Here is a 9,135-nt window from a genome sequence, read left to right as displayed (position 1 = left end):
TATATAAAAACTGTACAAAATCTTTGAAGCATAGTAAATTCACATGCAAATAAAAAATAATAATATAAGGTGCACCGGGGCTTCTACAACTACTATTATTTATTTATTTTTAATTTTTGTTTCTACAACTACAGTGCACAGGTAACTAATTTAACTATATTTTTTTAACATACTTTCGCAAACAGCACCATATGATTTTAGGAAAACAGATTAATTTTCAAATTAAAACATTAATGTCACCAATGAGACCTTCGTGGTGGGAAAAGCATTTCTTCTCGTCGTCGTTTTGAACCTCTCTGTCGCAATACATTGTGGTGTTTCGTTTAGCAAAAAAAAGATATGAGGAGATATCATTTTAGACCTTTATGATATAATTCATTTGGCATTAAAATATCAATAGTGCCAAATTTGTACTTAACTCTTTTATCTTCTATTGTCGTATTCGAGAACTATTAACACACGTGTTTTCTTAAGAATTCTTTGTCACAGTTGAAGTAAATAAAAATTAATTTCTGGGCAATTTTGAAAAGTTCGAAATGCGATCCTTTTCTTTGAAACTTCATCGCTATCTCAACGTGGGTATTGTATACCCATATTATTATGGTTCATGGTCACATATGTTACGACTGGTATAAAATTGTTTACCTGTTATTTGCAAAATATAAAATTACAAAATATTTCTATTTGACGTTGTAGGAACTTATACATGTCGGAGAAGGACGGCTCTCATCGACATCATTGAGAGAATCTATGGGGTTTGTGGGCGTTGTCATAGGGTCATAGGGTAGATGCAGGCACAAATACCCTAATCACAGTATTTATTGTTCTTAACATTTATAACTTACAAAATAACTATACTATACTATTACTATTACTTTACAAACAAAGGATTTGAGCAGCAGGTTCTAGGTAGTGACTAGACGCTGCAAAGCACAACAAAATAATGATCCACCTCGATCACTCACATCAGGTCTTATCAATGTTTCCCCACCGCGCCGCCACATACCTCGACTCCACTAGAGACCTCTTAAAAGTCTCTGCTCTGATTCTAATACGAAAGCTATACAATGACTGTTAATTATAATTTAAATCAATATTCCCTTCAATTCATCAAATACCGATAACATTACTAAAATACTAAAGTAACAGTAAGTCAAGCTATGTTAAATAACTCTTTGTTATATTCGAATCTTCCTCCGACATACATAAATACTTGTACATGATATTAATTGAGTGGTGAGGGTTTCCGCAGCCCTATAGCAGGACAGTTGCCATATAACAATAGATAACATTAAGAGGGCAATTTACTTCGTAACAAAGACCGTTTATTCCCTAACATAGATGTCGTAGGCGTTAAAGATACCTTTAGACGTATGAAGATGATCTATGAAGAATACAGTATAATACATACATTTCCCTTGAATATAGGTCAAAAAACATAGATTTAAACGCTATATACTGAATTAGGATACATAATTAGATATTGTGTGCAAAATTTATATTGTTTTTGCAATTGGGATGTTATTCGCAAGTACAGATTATTCTTTGGAAACTTTTCAAATAAACCTATTTATATTTCAATTCACTCGTAATTATAAATATATACTTCTAAAAATATTAGTGACTGACTGATTTATCATCACAGACCTTAAACTACAGAACGACAATACGTCCATTTTATGCCTCATGATCCATCCTTTAGTCGGTTATATAGGGGTTGATAGTTTGTTACAAAGTTACTTAATATTTGACTATCTGATGAGAAATAATAATAATCGAACACCTATTTTACTGTTTTTGGAAAATCAACCCTAAGGGGAAAGGGAGTTTATGTTTTTATTAACACGCTGGCACAAGCTAGCTTTTACTAAAAATTAAAGATTGTCGACGGCCTATAATAAGTATAAGTCTGCAAGTAATATGATTAATTAGATGTTGGTTCTCATTGATTTAGCAAGGGTCTCAAGAGTCCCCAGTTCCAATCACCGCCTGGCGTCCCTTCACTCAGATCGTCTCACTGTATTTGGTATTTAGATGGCTTGTTCTGTGAAAATAATTGAATCGTACTTGAGAAGATTGTTTCTTATTAGATGTTCGTTGAACCTGGCGTACTCGGAAAGTGTTCCGTATTTTGTTTCGACACATGGAACCCTACAAAACCTGAAGGTTAGTCAATAACAAATAAATTGTAACGAAATGGATATTTAATTATTCAATTTTGTATAATTTAAAAACACTAATTCTAGTAAAGCTATTAAAAATACATTATGGGCAATATGGTATCACAATGTACCTACATATTTTTGTTTATTTTGAAGCTTATTGAAATTGCAGATGCATTTTTAATTCACGTCTGAATACTATAATTTCCCTATTATTTATTATGCTCATCATAAAAAAAAAAAACAATATTTAAGGTAAAGACACATATTTCCGCGATGTTTCAACAAAACTAATATGAGAAATAATTCAAATAAATTATTCACTACATCATTCTGAAGGATTTGATAAGTTTACCAGACGCTTTAAAAAAATGTAGTTAAAACGAATTCTACGTGTTAATAAAACCAACTATGTGTATTTATTAAATTTAGTTCCGTTTTTAAATCAGTCTAGGATAAGTTTGCGATGGTATAAGTTTCAGATGTGACTCTGTTCGTGTCATCGTAATTCCTAAACGAATGAACTGATATTGATTTAGTTTATTTTTCGTTTGAAAGTAGTTTATTAAAGGCAATGTTTTTTTATTTTGTTTGTGTAGTTTGTCCTATAAATTTTGCTGGTCCCCGTTTGCACCATCTTATAATATTGAGTTTCTATTTAAATATTTTAATTTTTTCGTCATTTCATTATTTATTTGTTTATTGAACACCAACATTATGTACACTAAATATATTAAAAAAATAGTGAAATACTTGGAGATATCAGGGTTATGAGTAAAATGAACACATACATTTTTAGATACTATTTTTAAATTATTATCATTGTAGTACTTGATTTTTTATTTTCTGTTAGCTATCTTTAAATGGTAGTAAAGTTATAATTTTTGGGAGCTTATGTCAAATTAGTGACATTTTGATTTGAGTTGATTTAATCTGATACCCATATGGATATGATGAAAAACAACTCCTATAATTTAGACGAATGTAACGACACCTCATATGTTATAATACTATAAGCTGTTTGGGCTTTCGAGTGTGCTGTGTGCTAAAGAATGAGACATACATACAAACACACACACACATACACACGAACAAAAATCGGCGCTCTGCAGACGGCTTAATATAGTAAAAAGATTTTGTACAGATTCGATATTAATCTTCGTTCCAGATCATTACCCAGATTAAAAGCTACTTCCACTCTAATGAGCTGATGCACCTGTATATATATAAATAAGTGTAGCCGTTATTGCACATTATATTGTCTCGATAAGCACATGTTCAGTGTTCACTATGTATGTGCTGTGGAGGAGTGTACTGCTGTTCTTAGTTTGTACTATTTATTTGGTCGAGTATAGCTTCGCATCTGGTAAAAGGGTGAGATCTTCTGTATCTAATATCATGTATTGCATTATTTAATTAAAATAACATGACGCTCAATTGCATACAAAAAATCTGTAAACAAATATATTTTTTTCTTTTTGTACATCACCTTTAAAAGCTTAAATGCTTTATTTTAATATGTTCTGAGTACTTAATTAACACAAAATTAAAATATAAATATATTGCCCTAAAATGTTCTACGTAATAAACAGAAAAGGGAAAACTATCAGGTGGTAATTGAAGTATTATCGACGCATTATCTATGAAGCAGTACTTCGCTAATGTTCAGTCACATACTGTTCCATATTACGACTAACAATATTATAGTTCTCTTTATTTCATTCACAGGTTGTGTTTATATCGTTTGAACGCCCACATATAACATACGAAAATCCTAACTATACTAAAATATTTAATATGACATCTAGACGACGCAGCAGACAAGATCCAGTGTATTATTTTGCAATTTGTACACAGATGTTTACGCCTTTAGATAATAACATCCGAGTAAGTTATATTATACTGCTACTTTTCATAAGTGATGGAATTGTTTCATCAACAACTCATTACTGTCCCACTGCTGGGCACGGGTCTCCTCTCATAATGAGAAGCATTAGGTCATAGTCCACCGCGCTGGCCAAGTGCGTATTGGTAGACTTCACATACACATCACATACAGGTTTCCTCAAAATGTTTTCCATCACCGTTTAGCAAGTGATAATTAATTTCTAATACGCACATAACTTTGAAAAATCAGAGGTGCGTGCCTGGGATTTGAACCTCGGACCCCTCGATCGAGAGGCCGAGTTTCTTAACCACTAGGCTATCACTGCATGGATTTGTTTAATGCGTTTAATCTAAATGAACTATAGGTATAATAGGCTGTCACTACCACAGCCTGGTAGTTAAAAAATTCTTCGATTCCTGAAAGTGCAGAACGCTTTATTATTAAAGTAAAATAGATTCTCATCCTTATATACAATTCGCAAAAAAAAATAAGGGTAACATGGGCAGGGCATTGCAAATTCTATTTTTATTTTATTTTTGTAAATGGATAATCCGAGTTTAAAATTAATTCATTCGCTCCTTCATGGTCATTTTGAAATTCCATTCTATAAATGTAGGCGACAATATCATCGGGTGGTCATAAGTGAATTTCTATCTGTGCCATAATTCTTGTATTGAGTATATCTATCTAGTTTCTAAACTGCAATTGCAAGCAAGCAAAATGAAGATCAAATATTAAACATCAATCACTCAATCCAACAATATTAGTAAGTGATGAAATGAATACTTGTGTTAAGAACTTTAGACCTACTACCTTTCAACAACACACTGCGGCGCGCGCACATTGTTGCCGCTCTTATCAAATGTAAGTGACCGCGTTGAATACTTCACAATTTAAGTTTATTACTTTTTTTTCAAATACTGAGTAAGCATTATTTTAGTAGTATCGCAATATGCCTATCTACACATCTTGTATAATGAGTATTTTAATTTACTGTCGTGTAACAAACACATTGCGTACATTTTGTTAGTGAATACATACCTATCTACAATATAGTAAACACACCCATAATCGGAACAATTACATATCTGTGAACTCAAATGCTAAATTCTGAAAACAGAATGCGCGATCATACGTGTAGCGCAGCCCGTACTGAGGTGCTTCTCGGCCACCCCGGTCTATTTGATTGTGTGCATATAAAGTGCGTGCTTACACGGCGCCTGCTACTTACGCACACCTTCAAACCGGCGGAGGCCGATTTGTATGAAGCTGTGCTACTACTCTTTCTTCTTCGTTCCTACATTCAGCTTGCGCGTGCGCGGCGCGGCAGCGGCGCATGCGCAGAACGCGCTGGGTAATATACTTACCATTTTCGCTTTTCTGCGTATTCCTGGCGTAATTGTCAGATTTGTGTGAACCCTTCAAAATTAAATTATTTTTTATTTTATTTTCCTTTTGTGTAATCCCTGCGATGAAAGCAAGCTTATTTTATAGCTTATTTTTAGTTTCTGCAAGGACTTGTTTGTGAAATATTAACGTATGTTGTAGGTACATATAAGAGTCGACGAGTTCCTGAGCAACGAGTACAGGCCTACTTTCGTGCAGTTTCACTTCAAACTGTGCGATTTCTTGATGTTTGTGAACCAAAACTTGTATAAGTCAAAAAATGTTTCAATACCAGTAACACATTTTATACCTGATTTAAACACATGTTATGAAGAGCCAGTAAGTAATACACTAACTTATGCCCGCTACTTCGTATCCCTCGAATATAACATGATATATTACAATCCTTTCAACCCTATTTTACTCCAAAGGAGTTTCAATTTGTTTCCTCCTCCTCCTTTGGAGTAAAACTTCCAAACAAAGATTAAACACGTTAATTTTCGCATGAAACCTTTAGAAATTACACCGTGGATCTCTCGACCAGAATGTATTACTGCAGCTCACATCATGACATAGCGCGGTTATTTGTGACTTGGTTTCTATATAGGTACTTATTTTATTTCGTTCCGTAGTATTAGCAGTAGGTATCCAGCAGACAACTTTATTTTTTCTTTCTAGAGTTTGCCCTTCCAGCTACTGACTACCTCTGCTTGACTATCTTAATTTTGTTCAGCGGTTAAAATCTGCGCAAGCCGTTGTGATATGTACGCTTACATACATCGCTCGAACGTTTATGTCTTTATTTCATTTTCAGGGAATGTACTGTTTACAAGATCTTTCACTGGCGCCAAAGAAAATCCCCCAAACGTTTCCATTTGAAAAAGGTCGTGCGTTTCTTAATGCTACATACAGAGACAAAGACATAATAGTGTCAGCCCATATTGACGCGCAGATAAAGATGATGCCTGTGACAAGATACAAGAATTAAATATTTACTCTACTATGTGTTTTCCTATTATGTCAATAATGTTAAGAATATCTTTAAAAATAAATTGAGCTGAAACGAATATGTATCTGATTTTAAAATAAACCCACTTTTCTAAGTTTACAACGTTATGAAGAATTTGCAACAACCATGGCCAGTTTTAAACAATGCCGGGGCGCCCGGCACACACGTTTTTTTTTATAATATAAGAGTAACGGACGAGCTTGCAGTCCACCTGATGGTAAGTGGCTACTGCCGCCCATGAATATCTGTAATCAACCCCAGATATATATAAGGTGCACCGGGGCTTCTACAACGACAGTGCATAAGTAACTAATTTAACTATATTTTTTTTAACATACTTTCGCAAACAGCACCATAGGATAATAATTTTAGGAAAACAGATTAATTTTCTAATTAAAACATTAATTAATGTCGCCAATTTGACTAATATTTTGTGGGGGGAAAAGCATTTCTTCTCGTCGTCGTTTTAAAACTCTCTGTCGCAATACATTGTGGTGTTTCGTTTAGCAAAAAAACTATTAAAATATATTTAACAATGTTTGATAGTATGAAATACAGTCTCCTGCACTAATTCCACAAAAATAGTTATTTTTAAGATGATACCTGTTTAAGATTAAATAAAAAAAATAACATTACTATCTACTTGTATAGTTACAAGTCGTATAATATTTTATTTCATTATAGTCATCAACCAGTTTTGAACTTTGAAGTCTGACTAAGTATAACATGTTTATGTTATACAGTTACATTTACCCCCGATATAAGGCAGATGCAACTATTGCTACTTTCATCCTAAAATCATCCTTATTCACTTATTCACTTTCCAAACGACATTGCAAAAATCAGATGACATTTCATAACACAAAGTAGGGCTGAATATTCCGAAAATATAAAATAGAAAAATATTGAAAAGTGACGTAAATTTTATTACATAACGGGTACTCACGATATGCGTTTTTAAATTTCTTTATTGCCTATATTTCGACCCAGGTGCATGGATCGTAGTCACGGCGAAACTGGGGTGGCGGGGAGAAACCGTTGACAAGTACTAGTGGTAGATTAATCTATCTACCCTACGTCTAGTTCGTTTTTCTTTTCTAGGTTCCATATCACGACACACAGCACTAACAGTATCCTTACGCACCGTACTTTGTACTATTTGTGACTTGCATAAACTAACCACTGGATTCCACGTTTGGGTTAACTTAAAACCATCTTCTCTGTTGAAGTTCCTAGGATATCTAGCATATCGTGAGTACTCGTTACATAATAAAATGTCTTGATTCCGTGATACTTTTAGTCTAAAATCATATATGTGACGTAAATTATCAACAACCAGCACGACTACCACTTATAGTATCGTAATGTCTCATTTATTGAAATGTTTAAAAGCCATATAATAATAATTATGACGATATTAAAAAAATTGTCATTCATAGTTTTTAGTCTCAATAGCCCCCAGTACACCTTAATTAAATAAGTTATTTAAAATATTTTTATACAAATATAATTGGAGAATTTCGTTACCCATGATACCAGATTAATAACTGTATCGCCCTTAATGCCTTTTTAAATGCTTGACGAGAGTTAACATAAGTAAATTATACTAAATTGGACAGCTGAATATAAATTTGAGTTTCATCAATTTATAATTAAAGTTCATTCGTCTCGGTTTTTAACCTTCGACACAAAACAGGAACAGGAGTATTATTAGTTAAACTTGTGTTTCTGTATAGATATACGCTCTAGCGGCTTAAGGGAGGCTTCTTCAGAACCAAACAATCTATGAAATCTGTATCGCTCAGCGACAAAAAAGATTCACCGAATCTCAGGCGAATTATTCGATGACACATATGTAATTTTGTAAAATCAAATAAACTTTTGACAATTTTAGGGGCCTCCATTCAAATTTCGGACGAGCTTAGTCTGCCACTGGATTTACGTACAAGCAGACAGATGTTGGTGGCATCGTTGCTCACAACAGCAACTGCTTTGAATACGTTTTTTTGATGTTAAACATCTAATGTGAAGACAATCCTGATATCTGTGCTATACATATAAGAAAGATTCAGATTGGTTTTTGATTAAATCAATGCGTATACATTTAATTCTTAGAATTTGACCATTTCTAGGGGGCAGAAATAATAATAGTACAATATATAATATCAGGTACGCTAACGGTGCTTTGCTTAAGATGTATATGGAGTTTCTTGCGCCGCTTCTTCTCCATAGCGAAGCGGTGGTAGTTTGTTGAATTTCAATAAGTATTTTATATGAATCAATTTTGAATAAATGAGATTTGAATTTGAATATAATTTAATTGACTAGAGCAGGGGTTCCCAAAGTGTGCGCCGCGGCGCCCTGGTGCGCCGTAGAAAGTAAAGAGGGGCGCCGTGAGTCGATTGTCTAATCATTAGACACCACAAATATTGGCGTTTTGGTCATCGATTCAAAATGAATATCCAAATTTAACATCCAAAGCATTAAAAAATTTCATTCCGTTTGCAACATCATATCTATGTGAAGCTGGGTTTTCAGATGTAGCTGTGATAAAGAACAAATATCGGATCGATGTGGAGCAAGAAATGAGAATAGCAGTGTCAAGTGATATTCCCCGCTTTGAAAAACTGCGCTGAGATCACTTAGCTCACCCTTCACATTGATTTGACTGAATAAATATCGTATTTCAT

The 9,135-nt window shown here is 33.7% G+C and overlaps 1 long non-coding RNA gene across 2 annotated transcripts; it reads left to right on the top strand.

Annotated features, from left to right (window-relative positions):
- The first annotated feature begins 3,433 nt into the window (after positions 1-3,433).
- On the top strand, positions 3,434-6,503 carry LOC140753535 (uncharacterized). 2 transcript variants are annotated; one of them, XR_012103580.1, is made up of 4 exons: positions 3,434-3,536; positions 3,891-4,049; positions 5,599-5,775; positions 6,251-6,503. It is a non-coding gene; the product is annotated as an uncharacterized LOC140753535 (long non-coding RNA). The 2 variants fall into 2 exon arrangements; XR_012103581.1 differs by lacking the exons at positions 3,434-3,536; positions 3,891-4,049 and adding an exon at positions 5,343-5,404.
- The last annotated feature ends 2,632 nt before the right edge of the window (positions 6,504-9,135 follow it).

This window comes from Epargyreus clarus, unplaced genomic scaffold, assembly GCF_041222505.1.
Source record: "Epargyreus clarus isolate Ecla_fem2 unplaced genomic scaffold, WU_Ecla_fem_2.2 ptg000026l, whole genome shotgun sequence".
NCBI lineage: Eukaryota > Metazoa > Arthropoda > Insecta > Lepidoptera > Hesperiidae > Epargyreus > Epargyreus clarus.
Note: the sequence above shows the minus strand (reverse complement) of the source record. Positions and strands in the feature narration are given on the sequence as shown.